General features: G+C 39.7%; 1 non-coding gene across 1 annotated transcript; it reads right to left on the reverse strand.

The window, feature by feature from the left end:
- Window positions 1-16,818: 16,818 nt before the first annotated feature.
- TRNAS-AGA (transfer RNA serine (anticodon AGA)) lies at window positions 16,819-16,891 on the reverse strand. The gene has a single exon. It is a non-coding gene; the product is annotated as a tRNA-Ser (tRNA).
- Window positions 16,892-18,018: the final 1,127 nt, after the last annotated feature.

Here is an 18,018-nt window from a genome sequence, read left to right on the forward strand (position 1 = left end):
TCTCCTGAACATGGGTAGTTTTATGTAAACATATTGGCTTTCAAGTAGAACAGGACTCATACCTTGTTATTTAAGAGATGTTTAAAATTTTAAGCTTTTTCTACCTTCTACTATTTAAAGGTTTTAAACAGGGTGTATCACATATTAAACACAACACTTTTTTTTTTCCAAATGGTTTACCAATGTAAAGATCTAATTTCCAGACGATTTCTGGGCACTGTAATTTCAACAATTCTGGAATCTTTTTGGCGCTGCTTCTCATTCATTTTCAAGCTTCTCCGAGTTGTGCTCATTCCAGACTAACCCGTTTTAGAATCTTTCTTCATCATCTAAATGGTGTGTTGCTGAATTTATTGTGATATATAATCCTGGATTAAAGTCAGGACTTTATTTCTCTAGAGTTGTCTTATCAATGTTTGTGTAGTGAGGTCCTTATCAAGAAACGCTTGAACAGGATAATGTGTCTAAAAATATTGCTGAAGTTGTTCTTGATCAGATAGAATTGAACCTGAATGTGAAGGAATTATTATTTACTTTTTGTACATTTTTATTGTAATGTTTCCGGTTGGGCTGGCTATTTCTAGCCCAAGAGTTCTTTTTTCGTGTTGACAGAGTATAGACAGTTACAGGAGAAAAAACATTTTCCTGGATATGAATAAGCATTAGTGTAGCCAGAGTTCTTCAGTAACACCAAAAACTGTACCTCGATACTTTGGGTGAACTGTGTACCAGGTTTTGTTTTGAGAAAGAACAAAAGGAAAGAGTGTTCTGCAGTGAGGTTAAGCGCCAAAAGCATATGAATTGAAGAAGCTGATTTGGTATTGGAAGTCTATGCAGAAATGTTTTTTGCGCAGGGCAAAAAGAAGTCTGTAGCCCCCTGTGCTAGCGAGCATCCTGATTCTGGGCAGTTCCCATTTTACGGGTTTTGCTGTGCTTTTGTAAGGATTTACTCTAAGCCCCTGGCTGTCAATCAAACAAAGCAACTGGGAGTGGCATTTATGTTTTCATGAGGAACATGGTTAGAAGTGTGACCATAAAGTCACACCTTGTACAATCGGCTCATTTGCGTGATACGGTTTCATCTGTAATAATAAAGCCACAAGCTGGACAAGAAGCTGACTATTTGGGTTAAAAAATAAATGTTCTTGGCTCTGTGCTTGTAGCAATAGATCTCAGTTTGATTTTGTCTGATGGTATCGCAGTCCTGGGAATCTGAGAACTGGAACAACTGAAAGGGAACGTTTTTTTAAAATCCCAAACACCTTGAAGTCAAAGTGTTTTAGAGTGAAACTATTTTGTGTACATTGTGTTTTTAAAATAACGATTCTGTAGATCACTGTGGTGTTTCAATTTTGTTTAGTTTTCATTGACAATGTTTGCTCTTAAAACTGAGAGGTATTGTTGGAAAGCAGGATGAAGCCCGAGCCAGTGGAAAAGCCTGTTAAAAAAAAATATTTTGTGTTATTGCTGTGGTGTGCATGGTTTGCTGAGATTAAGTGCATTTTCTCTGTCTATACTGATTTATTGTATATAGGGGATGTTATAAATATACATTTTGGTCATCATCATGTAAATCTCATGATTTCAACTGTAAACATCTGTCCAATGGTGTAGCTTTACAAACTATTCACTGATTTTATGTAATTTAACAATAGATATGAAATAAAGTTTAAATTACAAGTGCTGAGTAATTTTGTGACTTCAACGTTTGCAGCCAGTAGACATTAAGACATCACAGAGAGAATTCTCTTTTCTCAGGGAGTTTCTTTTTTCCCTCTTGGCCACCAGGTATGGAAATGAGATAGGCCATTCTCATCTACCACAGTAAAATGGCCTTGCCTTTGGGGGCTTCCTTCCAGGAATCCATGGTGTATCCTCTTTTGAGTAGAACAAACTTGTCAATCAAAGACAAGGATGGCTATGTATCTTAGTCAGCTCGGGCTGCTGTACAAAACACCATAAACTGGGTGGCTTACCAATAACAGAAACTTACTTTCCAGAATTCTGGAAGATGAAAGTCCAAGATCAGGTTGCCAGTATTGTCGGGTTCTGGTGAGGGCCCTCTTCCCGGTTGCAGAAGGCCGTCTTCTGGTGGTGTCCTCATGTTGCAGAAAGTAGCTAGCTAACTCTCTAGCTTTTTCTTATTAGGGCACTAATCCCATTCACGAGGGCTCCACTCTCATGAGTTTGGTGGGGACAAACATTCTGGCCATTATACCATACAAGTGAAATATATGTGTGTTTTTAAAATTACTAAAGGAGATACTTGCACGTTTAAGAGCATACTGAAAAGAAAAATAGAACTTTAAAAAAATCTATGGATAGAGATTAAAAAAGGACTTTTTTAATCCTATGGATAGAGGTTAAAGGTGAGCATTAAAGTATTGGCTTTCAAAGTTGTGAAGACAGTATAGTATGCTCTGATTATATTCCAGGTACATATGTTTCCAAACAAGCTTATGGTTGGGACTATGGATGGGAATGAGTTGTTCTTGCCCTTTTCAAAAAAGAATTTAGATCTGTCATGGGATTAGAGGGAAGAAAGCTACAAAATTTGGGGGGAGGGCAGTTAACTTTACTCAGCCTGCAATCTATTTCTACTTAGAAAGTTCTGCCCATCAACTGTTTGTTGAGCAATAATTGAGTGGTCAAAGGTCCTGATTGTAAATGAGTCCCATGGCCTCCCCTTGGGAGGAACTGTGAACAGGAACAGAGAGGCCAAGATCTTGAAATATTTACGAAATAAAGATTCGTTCCCCTTTTCCCTTGAGGGAGGGTATTCTTGGAGAGCAGGGTACTCTAAAGTGGAGGAAAGGTAGAAAACCTGCACTACGCTTCTGGACACGAGATCAGGGTTGGCTGCTGAGGAAATGGGCTATCTAGAGGAGGAATAATGAAGAAATAACTAATCAGCCCACTTCCGAAGGACTTAGGATTCTCAATAGGACTTAACCAAGTCAGAGCAGGGCTCTCTTTGGAAGGCGGGAGGTCTAAAGAGCTGTCACGTTTGGATAATTTCCTTCCATGAGGAGAGGAGGGTGAAAAGAACCAAAAAGGCACCACAGAACAAGTTTCAGACAATTGCGTTCTCCCCGTGCATGAGATGCAGAGGAGACCAACAGAGTGGTCCAGGCTGGTGATGCGCAAATCACAGCTTTCTTGCCCTGTCCTGAGGAGTGCCTTCTTTCTTGTGTTCACCAGGGATTAGACTCAGCAAACAAACAAAACCCATGTATTTTGTAAAACAAGACACAGCTGACTCCAAATATAAGCCCATGGGATGGTGAAATAAGGCAATCCTAACCTCTCAAATGACCAGAATGAGGTGAGCTGACAGTTTTAAACATCAAAGTAATTAGATCAACATCTCAAAAATCCTAAAGGAAATTAATAACACCTCAATCAGACCTTCACGAATATGCAAAGCCTTCAGAACCGCAGGAGAAAACTATCTAGAGAACAAACCAAATCAGTTGTTTCTCAGTGCAGGTGACACTGTTCTGAGCAGCTAGAGCAGGGGTCCAAAAACTACAGACCTCGGGCCAAAGCAGCCCTCCACCTGCTTTTGTAAATAAAAACGGGTTGGAACACAACCATGCCCATTTCTTTGCATATTTCCTCTGGCTGCTCTCACGCTGCTGAGGCGGGAGCAGTTGCTGCATAGATCTGATGGCCCGAAAATCTAAAGTATTTATTTCCTTGTCCTTAAGAGAAAAACAATTGGTCAACCTCTGAGCTAGAGAACTAATCAAAATTTCCCAAATAGTAAAATCACAGCAGAGTTTATAATGATTCCAGAGTCAGAGAGAATAAAGCGTGTGATTCAGACAACATACTTCCCGCTAACACAACAACACAAGCAACATTTGCGGATTACCTGCTGCTGTGTGAAAGTCAGTGCATCCAGCCTGAGAACAGGGAAGACTCTGGTATTTTCTCTCAGGATTATGGAAATCTAACCCAAATGCTGTGCCAGAGAGTATAGTGAAAAGCTTAATTAGTTCTTCAGTGTGTGTGTGTGTGTATGTGTATGTGTGTGTGTGTGTTTGAGTACCTGCTTGTAAAAACTTAAAAACCAATACAGTTATGTAAATTAAAAAATGAAATTACCAGTTACATACACAATTTTCACTCCCCCAAAATAACTAGTTTAATTATCTGATTTCTTCCAGACCTCCTCGTCCTTTTCGCATTCAAATCTCTTTCTCTTTGCCCCCACCCTCACATGCATAATTATCAGTAACAAAAATGAAACCATCTAGCTCTCAGCGTTACTGAGTCTCCTTTTTTTTAAGCTCAACAATGTAGCATGGTTTTCCTTCCAGAACTCGAATATAGTGGATGGTTTACCCTAAGTCCCTAAGCCCTTAAACCGACTCTTGCTGATGTTATAGGTTGAGAATGCGGGCCCTGGACCCACACTGCCTGGGTTTGAACCCCAGCCCCACTGCTTACCAGGTCTGTGACTCTGGAGAAGTCACTAACTTTTCCATGTCCCAGTTTCCTCACCTGTAAATGGAGAAAATAATGGCACCAACTTTAGAGGGGGTGGTTGTGAGAATGAAATGAGTTAATATTTGTAAAGTACTTAGAATAGTGCCTGACACTCACTAAGCTTAATATGTGTGTTGATAGTATGATCATTACGTTTGTTATTAGTATGGAAACTAGATGACTGATGAATGACCATGTCTTTAATAGCTAAAGGCTGACTGGCTCTGAGATCAAGAATTGAAAATGCTGGCAAGAAAATAAGCAAATAGTATGTGTCCAATTGTGATTCATTTTTTAAAACTTCTAAAAATTAAACATATTATATACATTACGTATATATACACATATATATTTTATATATATTATACATACAGATATATAAAACAGAAATGTTATATAATTAAATGTATAAAGATCTACCCTAAGGTTTACTTCTGAGTTTTGAACGTAGCCAGTGACAGATCTTCTGAAAGATCTAATCCAGAAAATTGCCAAGTGAGTCACCAATATTCTCTCCAGCAATGAAATGCATTATCTGATGTCCCCGGCTGATCCGGGACCTACTTCAGTGCATTTAGGCAAGGACGACTCACCCCCAGCCCCTTCCTTTCCCACCCAGCTCCCCACCCAGCATTGCCAGAGTATGGGCCTGTCTGCACCACGCGATCCGAGAGGGCCCCAAGGTCAAACTGCCTCCTCACAGGTGCGGGAGGGTGCCTGGAATTCCCACGCCCCAAGTCCCTACTCTGGGTGAAAGCAGCCTGTGCAGAAGACCCTATTAAAATGCATATATGCCACTGAGGAGGGAGGAAGGAGAGGAACCCATTAAAAGTACCTCCTAGTTTATCACATTAGCAGTCACGAAAGGCCCTCGGGGCAGGGGACCCAGAAGTCTTATAAATTCAGGTAGCTCACTTCACTTTAAAAAAAGAAAAGAAATAGAATAGTTTGCTTCCCTCTCATTTGAATTTTAAAATTTTGATCTTGTTGCCTGAAGGGCAGGATAAGGTTCAATAATCCTCATCAAGGCTCATTAAATTGTATAAATTCTACTCTCATTGTGCCTGGTTAAATCTTGTGACTTCACTAATCTCTGTAAGATTTACTGATGCCTAACTGGGCCTAAGAAAAGTTTAACAGTTTTTGTGACTTAAAAATGCTCTACTGGATTTCATGTGACCTAAGAGGACCTGAAAGGAACTATCAAGTCTTAGAAGAGAGTGCTTTTCCGTAGCTGGATAGGTCCTAACCAGCCAGCTGGAGCCAATCCTAACCAGCTTTTTTAAGGATTAACTCAGACACAAGAGTGGTTTTTTCTCAGGCCTGAAAAAGGTCTTCTGTCCCTGAAACTAGCTAGAGCAGGACCATGTGCCCATCAAGGTCCTTAGGGTTACATGGCAAAGACTTTGTGAATTTGATCCAAGAGGCAGACTTGGGCTTTGCAGAGGTGAACAGGTAGGAAGGAAGTTGAAGCACAGAGCCTCAGCACCAACTAGTCAAGATGAATAGAATTTATCAAGAATGAACTTGACCTAGCTACTAACTACTACATATAAAAGAGATAAACAACAAGGTCCTACAGTTATCACACAGGGAACTATATTCAATACCTCATAATGGCATATAATGAAAAAGAATATGAAAAGAAATATATATGTATAACTGAATCACTATGCTGTACACCAGAAATTAACACATTGTAAATTGACTGTATTTTGGTTAAAAAAAAAAAAAAAGAATGAACTTGACCTAACAGCCATCGGTAAGTTCCCAATGCTCTCCAGGGTCCACTGCAATTGAAAAGATGCTCCCTCCAAACTCCCAGGAGCTTGACAGGGCAGTTATTGGTTTGATTTCCCAGCATTCCCACTCAAGGTCAGATTTCCCTGTAGCCCACCTGAATGGTCACAATATCTTCGTAACTGTTCTGTCCTCAGTCTCTTTCTTGACACCACACTCATCTTCCTAAAACCGTGTCTCAAAACCTAATCCATGGACCTGTGGCCTCAGACTCCTCCCTGACGTGTTTGTTTAAAGAGGCGGATTCCCCGGGCCCCACTGCAGAGGTTCTGAATCAGAGTCTCGAGTGCAAATTGAGAGATCCTGTCTTTTGGGGTGGGATTCCAAGAGGATTCTAAGATGCTCAGGCAAATTGGAGAGCTGCTCTCCTACATCATAGGTCTGAACACTGCACTGCGCTTCTCAGAAAGTGCTGGGGGCTCTTCACCATCTGCAGATGGAGGTCCACATTCATCAGCTAAATGCACAAAGCTCTCTATCATCTGACTCCCAATTTCTTTCCATTCACCATTGAAAGCCACCCTTCTTGAACTTGAACTTTTGCTTCAGGCTAAAGTTCTTTACTCCTTGTCCCAGGCATTGACTTTCCAAAATGAATCTGAATAGGAGTTTTTTGAGATATCATTGATTCGAACAGGCTATATATAAAATCTTACATAGGCTGATTGCCATTTAATAGAGTTTTAATGAACTCTAATAAGCCTTGGCTTATTAGCTGTGTGACCTCAGGTAAATGACTTCATCATTCTGAGCCCAACTTTCCTTATTTCTAAAATTGAAATTATAACAGTACTTACTCCATAGATTTGTGGTAATGATTAAATGAGTTAAAACATGCAAAGCACTTGAGAACAGAGTTCTGGTGCTTTGCAATTTGATTGGATTAATATAGGTAAACATTTCTAGCACTGAAGCAATTTATTATTTTTGACAAATATGTTTTATTCATTCAGAAACTTTTAATGGAACGCTTACACTGTTTTTCTTGGTAATGTTTTACAGTCTCCCCGCCCTCACCATTCATTTTATTCTGCTGTTACCCAGTAATTGAATTCATTACCACTAAAAGGAAATATTTCCGCCTAAAATCCCTGCAGAAATTAGATTTCTATTTTTTTCTTTCTAATTTTCTCTGACTCTCCCCTTGGGGGGTCTAGTACTGTATTTTACACATAGTGGGCACTTTGTTGGACACAGTAATTAATATCTCTCTAAAGTTGGCAGATACCTTTTTTAGATAGGTAAGAACAATGTGTATTTTTTCTCAACAATAGTAGGAATTACTGTTTAGCAGATGCACAAGGTGTACTCAACTCCATACGCAGAATCCTTCCTGTGTTGAATCCAGTACAGGAGATGCACGCATCAGCCACTTGCTCTGTGTTTTCCATGATGATCATTATTTCTCTTATTCTATTCCACTGTCAGTGCATAAGTGCTAATTTTTGTTCTGAAAACTATGGCTATCTTTAGTATTTGTACTAAATTTTAGCATTATTTTATGCCTTTAATCTTATTCCCTGGTGGTATATAATTTTAAAAAAGATATATTTGTAAATAAAGCACACTCAGTGATTTATCTCTGAGCATCGTTCCAAATTCTTTAGTCTGGCATTCAGGGCCTTTGAAGATCTGACCCCTGCTGATTTGCCTGTGTTACCTCTCAGCACTTGCCCCTCGCACCCCATGCACCCGCCAAGAGGCACTATTTGAAGTCTCCCATCATCTCTCGTTTCACCTCTAGGCGTTTTACACATGCTGTTCTCTTTGCCTTAAGTGCTATTCCTTATCTCCCTCACTCTTGCGTGCTCCCCGATCCAATAACACACACACACAAATGCACTCTCTTAGCGTGGCTCAGTCATGCTCCTCTCTTTGACATCACCATTTCTAACAAGTCTTCCCTGACCCTCTCCAAAATGGATTTAGTCCCTCCCCCTTTGCTCCCCTCAGCCTCTGTGTCAACCCCCATCCCAGGACACATTCTGGCACAGCAAATTGTCTTTCATGTGAAGGCTGAGGATCCGGTCCTCTTTGATTTATATACACTTGGAAAACTTGATAGTGGGGGTAGGAGTATCTTTAGGAGGTAATGAGTTAAGCTGTCTGAAACACTTTCTATCACTCATTCTTACCGTTGTCTATTTCCCTCCTCCAGGGGGCTGTGAGCTCCAGGAAAGCATGGATGGAGCCTGTCCCACTCATCTTCATGGTTCCAGTGCCTTATCAGTCAATCACTCAACAAATATTTAACCCACTACATGCCTGGCTCTGTGTGCATATTGGATATTCAGATATAAATAAACATACCACCTGCTCTAATGGAGCTCACTGTATAGCATTGGACTGATATTGATCAAAATATCTTACAAGTCAGTTACTATGCCAAACCATGCTAAGTGCCATGAAGGAAATGTAGAAAGGAAAATGCTAAAGGGTAACAAAGAGGAAATATTTAGGGTGAACAAAGAAGACTACTTTAGGAGGTGACATTTCAACTGCAGCACGAAGGATGAGAAGCTAGTCGTGCAAAGAGGCTGTGCATCAGAAGAGAGAGGAGGCACATTTTAGGTACTCAATGAATATTTGTTGATGAATTAATTCATGACTGATGAATATTGACATGAATTCTGCTGCAAAGGTGTTTGTCAGGCAGGGTCACTTATAATGGAAAGAATCACCCAGTTTCCCTGTTCTCTATCTTGGATTTTTCCATGCATGCAGCCCTGGACTCTCAGCAGTCTGACCTTGGTCCTTGAGCTGGTAGTCCTTGAGATTATGACAGATGCTTACAGCAGGAAGTACCCCAACTTAGCCATTCACTCAGCCTGCTTTTTAAAAATTTTTTTTAATTGAAGCATAGTTGATTTACAATGTTAGTTTCAGGTGTACAGCGAAGCAGTTTAATTATACATATGCACACACACACATATATATTTTTTTTCTGATTCTTTTCCATTATAACTTATTACAAGAAGTTGAATATAGTTCCCTGTGCTATATAGTATGTCCTTGTTGTTTATGTGTTTTATATATAGTAGTGGGTATCTGCTAATCCCAAACTCCTAATTTGTCCCTCCCCTCCTTTCCCCTTTGGTAACCATAGTTTGTTTTCAATGTCTGTGAGTCTACTTCTAGCTTGTAAATAAAAATTGTATCTTTTTTCCACATATAAGTGATATCGTATGATATGTGCCTTTCTCTGTCTGACTGACTTCACTTAGTATGATCATTTCTAGGTTCATCCATGTTGCTGCAAATGGCATTATCTCATTCTTTTTTATCAGCCTGCTTCTTAACAGGCCCCAATGCACATGACCCAGCATCCTGGTCCCTGGCCTTGGGCAGCCTCCCAACCTGGCAACTCCTCTCTAGGAGCTCAATTCCAGCAATAAATAGGCTTTTCTGTGACTAGTTAGGATGTTGTTTTCTTTGATTTATATACAGTTTGGAAAACTTGAGAGCGCTAGGCATATCCTTGGAGGTGATGAAGTGGGATGTTTGTGGTCATTTCTACATAGAGTTTGATATTGGATCCTCTGTCAGGAAGATAATCTGACAACACTTTGAAACTCTCTTACAAAGCTTATCACACATTGCCTTGAATTTTGTTTTTTGCGTGCCTCCCTTAGCTCCCTTACTGAACTGTAAATATATACTTTAGAGTGAAAGTGTGCTCTTTAAGCATCCTCTGTCTCCCATTATTGACTTGCCCATAGCAGGCGCTCAAGACCTGTGTGTCTGGATTAAATTTTTCCTGTGAGGAAATTTGCTGGGGCTTTCTTCATTGAATTATATTCTTGGAAAAGCTTCACAAGGTTCAAGGGCAGTTCGTGGTGTAGTGGGTTTCTTCGTGTGTGGCCCATCCATAATATGGCTATGTCAGTCAGAGATTAAATCAGAGAAGCAGAACCACAAGGATGTGCACCTCTCTGTAAAGAGATTTGCTTTAGGAATTTGACATCACACACTTGTGGGAGCTGGTTAAGCCATCTCTGTAAGGTCTGATCTTTGTGTCTGATGCTGAATCGTGAAGTCCACAGGCCAGGCAGCTGGGAAGGGAAGGTGGGTGTAATGTGGGGAAAAGCAAGAACACAGTGGAAAGCATGAGGATGGATGGAAACCCATGCCAGTGATTTTTGCCTTGAACTTGATGTCATGGGTGTCCTTCAGAGGCCAGAATACTTTGCCACAAAGCTAAACACATGCATGCACACCTGGTCCAGAAGTTGGAGGAGCTGACAGAGGATACAGGGAAAGATGGAGCAGTTGCAGGCCCAGACACATCCACACACCAACAAGGTGAGCCGGCAGAAAAGCCATGAGGTGGATGAGCTGCAACACTGTTGCTACTTCCCACAAGAATCTCTCCTGTGGACCACTCTACCTGCAACATACAGGAAAGGGACTACTGGGAAATGTAGTTCAGTCTAGGCAAGGGGGTTCATTACAAAGCCAACACAACTTGACTCAACCCTCACTCTTTGGAGCCTGTAAGCTCTCAAATAGTCCTTATCTACTTACAGGAAGAAACAACAGCCTGTTCCCATCAACGCTGTTTCAGTGTGTCAGACTTGCCTGTTTGACTGACTCAGCCTCAGTGTACTTTGATTCAAACATTGTAATTCCCTTAAATATGTCATGGTGTCACATCCCTTAGAGAGATGCCATCTTACTGATCCCATAAGGTGATTTTCTTCTGCAGTGTTTCACCTGATTTTTAAAATTTGTTGCTGTTGTTTTAAATGAAGGCCCTTCCTTGTGTTGTTTTGCTGATAAAGCAAAATGTATCTGACTATCCTTGCCACTTAAGGGCTCTTTAGAGGCTATATGTAATTATAGAGGAGTTGTCCAAAAATCAAACACAGACTTGCTGTTCGGGGTAAGTGATATTGGTGATTGAAGGAAATAGTACCTTAGTGAAGAATTTATTCTGGAAGTCCCTTTACCTGACTTTCAGAATTTCTGATTGAGTCTTTAGCGCTGATTGAGGCATTGAGGCGGTCCTGACAGGACAGAGGGAGAGAGAAGGAAACACAGTATGTAAACCTTGCTAGCACTGGCTTTCCTTTCCAATTTGGTGGCTGGAAAGAGAAAAAGAGAAGACAAGATGGTGACGGACCTTTTGCAAGGTTTCAGCGGAGAGGATCTTGGCAGATTGCCTACCAGCAGGAGCGTGCAGTTTATAAGCATGGCCACAAGATGGTGCAGTGACTGTGCACATCCTGTACACTGGTTGAGGGGGGAGGGGGCGGATCAAAGCCCTCTAAATATTCAGCTTTTGTGTTTTTCCATATGGGGCCTAAGCATTGAGAAGATAGCAAATGTGGAAGGGAGCCAGGGAATTTGAATGTTTTACCAAATATTATCTACAGTGTTGGAAAATGAAGAAAACCTATTTACAGCCATGCTTGGCTCTGAAATCCTGGTGACTGGTACTGGGTATCCAATCTGTAAAATGTGTCAACTAATTATGAGTTCTTTGCTTTGTCACTTATTCAGCAAGCTAATAAACTGTAGCATAAATTGGCACATTTGATACAACAGATTCTATTGCCTTTGGACTTGCTCGATGGTCTGTGGGTTGGAAGGGGACAGAGAGTTCTTATCTCTCTAACCATGAACTTTTCTCTTGAGACCTGGATTATGAGGTTCATTTACTTTATGCCACTTAAGCCCTGTCCAGGGCAGTGAAATCACAACAGTCCAAGATGGCGTAAGAGTCTTAATGCAAGTAAGTGTTGCTGTCTCATCTGTCTGGGGCTCAGTGAAGGTAGACTGGCATAGTACCCATTAGCAACATGATTGCTAAAGGTAGGCATGTGACCTCGAGGGTCTGGCTAAAATGTCATAAAATATAGGATTTCAAAGTGAGTGCAAACTATCTTTAAGCACTTTAGAAAAGAATGCACTACTCAACAGGTAAAGCTTGGCTTGGCCTTCATTTATACGCTGGTCAGAAAGATTAGCTATATGTATAAAACAGGGAGTGTAAAATAGGATGAATTTTACTCTATTCAAAAGTAAAACAATTTAATGCTGTAATTTTAGAAATTGTTGGTTTTCCTCCTGGAAAACCCTATATAAAGCTAGTTTTTGACACAACATTGTAAATTGATTATAAATCAATAAAAAATGTTAAAAAAAAAGATGCTACAAAAGATAAAAGACAAGTGACAGTGTAGAAGAAAATAACTATACTATATATGACAAAGGGTTGATATCCATAATTACAAAGAACTAATATAAAACCGATAAGGGAAAGATAAACAAACCAACAGCCAAACAAATAAGGGTCTTTGACCAAGAAATTTTCAGAAGAAATCTAAATGGCTAATTAACATGTGAAAAAGTGCACAATCTCACTGTGTAGTGCAGAACAGTCCCTGAGTACTGGTAATGGGGAAATGAAGATCCAAACAAAAGACAGCATTTGGGGGGGCCTCTCAGTTAGAGGAAAAAAGATAATATCCTGAGTACAGCATTTGGGGGGGCCTCTCAGTTAGAGGAAAAAAGATAATATCCAGAGTAAATTGTAACAGCAATTCCGGAAGGCAGTTTGGCAGCTTCCACCAAAACTTACGTGTATGCCAAGAGGTTTCACTTTTAGGAATGTCTCCTCTCCTATAGAAATACTCAACATGTGCCCAAATTTCTGCATACAAAGATGCTCATTGTTTATGCTAGAAAAGATGAAAAACCATCTAATTGTCTATCAGTTAAGTGTCTATCAGTGGCTAAATAAACTGGCGTATCAATACCATGAGATATGCTGATGTGAAAAGGATTGAGACAGAACTGCACGTAGTGACGTGAGCCAATCTCCCGTCTATGTAGTTTAAAAATGTGTGTGTGTGTGTGTGTGTGTGTGTGTGTGTAAATATACATAAACAGATCTGGGAGGACACACTCCAAAATGATAATCCTGATTAGCTCTAGCTCTACAGAGGAGATGTGAGTCAGCAATGTGAAGGAACACACCCACATTTTGCTTTATCTACTTCTCTCTATATTTTTAATAATTAGCAAGTATTAAAGTATTATGAAATTTAAAAATAAACGGATTTTAAAACATATTAGTAGGATTAGAAAAGTTATAATCTCTCTTCTCAAAGCTTCACAGGAACCCAAATAATCCTCCATAAAAAATCAAAAAGCTAAGACCTACATGAGGTCAAGATTAACAACTGTGTGCTCCCCATACCCCTTAATTTTGTTCTTTTCAAACCCACAGAATTCTTTTATTGCAAGTTTTTCCTGGCCGCCATCCGGCAGTTGCCCTCCAAGGGGCGATGTGAGGGGTTGGGTTGAGGAGCAAGAGGGTTGGCTAGAAAATCATGTTTTCCTTTCCTTCATCCTCCTTTGTTACTTTAACTCATTAAAGAATGTTTTCTTCTTTACTCTTTGTGTGCTTTCTTATTTTAGGGCTTTCCAAATCTCACTTATACACAATTATGCAGTTTTTAGTACTTACTTGTCGTTAGAGGTCTGTGATGAGGCTAGATTTGGACTTTTGCAAAAAGCATTCCAATTTGCTTTCCAGGGCTCCGGGGAATTGTCACTTCAGCCAACTCCTTGCTCTTTCCTCTTCTTCTAAGGGACTAATAATGACATAATCCATTCTTGGACCCATAGAATTGCCCCCACACTTCCCTCAGGATCACCTGGAGCCTTCTATCATGGTTTTGTTTTGTTTTGAGGGGGGTAATTAGGCTTATTCATTTATTTTTAATGGAGGTACTAGGAATTGAAACCAGGACCTCGGGCTGCTAGGCACACGCTCTATCACCACGGAGCTCTACCCTCCCCCTATCATGGTTTTTATTTTGTTAAAAACATTTGCCTTCTTACACTGAATTTTGTTTAATGTTCTTGATTTCTGAGTATACCATATGATTTTGCACCAAGGCTCCATCCACATTCAACTCCTTAACTCTTTACCCTCAGAGAACAAATTGTCATGATGAATGATATCCATTTTAGCTGATTAGTTCAGCTTCTTTGCTGAGTGCTTCCGTTAACGTACTCCTAAGGCATATTTCGCCATTTGTGACCTGGTGTACTTTTTTCCAACAGGTACATAGATTGCTGGTCGCACATCACCATCAGATTGTGACCTGCAGTTATATTTGTAAATGACTTTTCAGCCTTTTCCAGTAGCTCCCTTGATCTGTATATCTATAACGAACTCCTTTTCTGAGATCCCTATCATTTATTTGCTCTCTACCTTAACTCACTGTGACCTCCTTTTTGTCTTATCCTAGCAGAGAGTATGCGTCGAAGACTAGTGTCTTCCTCTGCACGTCTTTCATGTACTCTTGGAGATCTATTTTCTTTTGTTGGAAGAGGTTAAAAATAGCTACCATCTATTAGGTAATTTCTTATCGTGGGTTAAAATCTTCATTACTGTATTTTCCTGTAATAAACAGGCATGTTTGTCTCCTACCCACTGAAGTATTGATGAAAATATTAAATAGCGTCAGCGTTAAGTCAGTTCCTTGAGAAACACAACTCAGTGTGCTTCCCTGCCTCTGGTGCTTATTGAACTATCAAAACCTAGTTTGTCAATATCATCCTCTAGTGCCAACTGTATATGATCTGAACCATATTTTTCAAGCTAGCTAATGAGTAGGTCATGGCCAGAAGCAGAATCAAAAGCCTTTCTAAGGTCAATACATGTTATGTTGTTTGCTCCCCCAATCCATTAGGCTTGTCATCTCTTACCAGCAAAAATTACATTGTTCAGTGGTTTTTCTTTTTCCTTCATAATGTAGTGTTGATTTTTACTCAGCATCCTGTGCTGTTCTTACCTTTCTTTCTATTTTTATTGTGGAATTATTTTTTTTAATGTTGTCCTGTGAGTAGAATTAGGTTTATTTTACCTTGCATGTCTATGTTGACTCTACCCCTTCTTAAAAGGTAGGTGGTGCCTTTGTCCTTGCTATGATCTGCAGGGAGCTCTAGCTTCTAAGAATTTTCAAACATGGGCCAGTAGTTCATCAAAGAATCTAGATGGTTCTCCAAACATTTTAGGATGAAAGTCCTAAGATACTGTTTTCAATGCTCAGTATCAATTAAGATTGCTCAGTATCAATTTGTGGAGATTTAGGCAGCCCCTGTTGCCTGCTGTGATTGTTAAGTGTGTGTGTGTATCAAAATTTCCTTTTATTTTCATGTCATGTTTTCAACTACCTTCCCACACACTCCAAGAACCACACTAGTACCTATTCCTCTTACACGATATGTAATATTTTCCTATACATCTGTTGCTAGGAGGATCTTATTCCTTGCTTTGGCTTGCCTCATTTTATCTTTAAATGTAGCTGTCTCAAATCTTCTGTGGGCTGGAGAAAGGTATTAAGAAATTAATCTACTTCCTAAATGTTCACACAAGTAGTTTTGTTCCAATCCACTTATGCCAAGGGCTGCAATTGTTAGCTTCTGGAAATGGTGCCGGGGGGTGGGGGAGGAGTAATGCCTTAGAAAGCCTCTTCTAATCCTACAGTGGGGCTTGGCATCCAGAGTTTAAATGACTAATCTCCAGTTTTGTAAACCCCATGCTTTCTCTCTAAATAGTACACTAAGTCTTTTAAAATAATTATACACTAGGAACCCATTCTCTGCTATTTAGATTTTCCCTTCCTTTACATCATGATTCTGTTTTCATTAATGTAGGTAAGTAAAGTGTAAAAATTAGAGAAGTAATTCTGTGGATGCAGGCAAACCGTCAAACCCATCTTCATAATTTGGCCAACAAAAACACCCCCAAATCAAAAAACAAAAAGTAAAACCCCTTACTGGAAATGTTTTCTACTCACCTTTGTTTCTCATCAGAATTAGTGGGGAAAATATAACAATACTATTATAGCCAACAATAGCTAACTTATAGTGAGTGCTTACTCTGAGCAAGGATTTGGGCTAAGTTGCTTCATGCAGTTAACCCCTGTTTTATACTTGGAGTACATGGAAGTTCAGAGAAGTTAAGTGACTTGCCCAAACTCACACAGGTAAAGAGTGACAAGGTTGGCCACTCTATAGTAGACTGGAGTTGGATAGTCTGAAGGTCTTAGATAACATTTTTGACAATTTACTGTCCATGAAATTAGCATCCATATTACAATTTATGGCATATTAAATTCTATTAAATAGAGCATTTTAAATAAAGAGTATTGTTTTTATTATAAAAGAACAATGTGTTCATATTAAAAATTTGGGGAAAATATTCACACCTGGGTACCACCATTTTGTCTTTTTGCCTTCCAGTTTTTCTTTTATGCATAATTTTTCTTGTGATTTCTTTGTTATCCATGACTGTGAAATTACTCTGCATGTAATTTTGAATACTTTTTAAAATGTATCTTTATGGCATAAACATTTTCCCTGCTGTCTTCTTTTTTAAAGGCTACTTGGTAATTGAATGAATGGAATGCATAGTTTCCTTAGCCTTTTCCAAATGATTTTTTTGGGGGGAGGGAGATAATTAGGTTTATTTATTTATTTGTTTATTTTTAATTACTTTTAAAATGGAGGTACTGGGGTTTGAACCCAGGACCTTATGCATTCTAAGCACACACTCTACCACTAAGCTACAGCCTCCCACCTTCCATATGATTTAGCGTTTAGGCTGTTTCTGTTTTCATTATAAATAGCATTGTATTTAAATTCTTCGTTCATAAAGCTTTGCTGTATTTTGAATGATGTCACAGAAATGAAATGACTCTATCAAATAATGTGAACCTCTTTAAAGTTTTTGATAAATGTCCAGATTGATTTCTGAGCTGATTGTATCAATCAGCAATCTCAGGGCCTGAGAGACAGATACCAAGCAAAAAATATTTCCATAACTGCCTTAAGGTATGCCAGAATTTTCAGTATTAGATTCATTTGTAGAATCATAGAAGGATAAAGCCAGAGGGATGCTGGAAATGACATTTGATAATATTTCTTTGTATAGACAGAAACACAGACAGGTTGTGATTCATGAAAGTTCTCTGTGGGAGTCGGAAGAGGTGGGAATTAGAAGCAGGAATTGACTTCATTTTTTCCCACTACTGCTCCACGTATTCCCATGTTAAATCCTGTTGCGTTTTGCATTTTATAAAGATCCATGAGTGTTTACATGTTTAGAAAGGGCTCTAGAAAGAGGGAAAAATCTAAGACACAGACATGGATTAATGGTGGTGGAGCACGTAGCCCCAGTGAGGGAAGTACTTTGGACAAGGAGGTTTTCTCGATCATGTCCAGTTGCACCGTGTTGACTGCCACCACCTCTACCAACACACGACTGATTGTATTCAGACACGGGTCTGCACAAAGCCCCACTCTGCTCTTCTGACATCAGATAGTCATTCAGTTCTTTTCCTGGGCTTACTATGGGTCATCTCTGAAACAGAAAACACAATTCTGCCCTCAGAGATCTAATAGTGGAGTGGAGAAGGCAAGAATTGTATTCATCACAAAAGTAAAGAGATGTTAGAGTGTACACCACAAATAATTCAGGCTTTAAGGATGTTTTAAGGCAGGGGTAGGTGGGGAGGGTTCCGCACAGGAGTTGAGTAGAGTAACCCTTTAACAGATGGGCAGGATGTGGGTTGGCTGTATGAGAGAAGGCGTTCTCCCTTTAATTAAATTAAGAGGTGCCGTGAGGATGTAGCCAGGATCAGGGAGAGGCTTAAGCCCAAGGGAAAGAGGGCTCTAGAAACACTTGAGAACATCTGGTCCATC

This window comes from Camelus dromedarius, chromosome X (assembly GCF_036321535.1).
Source record: "Camelus dromedarius isolate mCamDro1 chromosome X, mCamDro1.pat, whole genome shotgun sequence".
NCBI classification, from domain to species: domain Eukaryota; kingdom Metazoa; phylum Chordata; class Mammalia; order Artiodactyla; family Camelidae; genus Camelus; species Camelus dromedarius.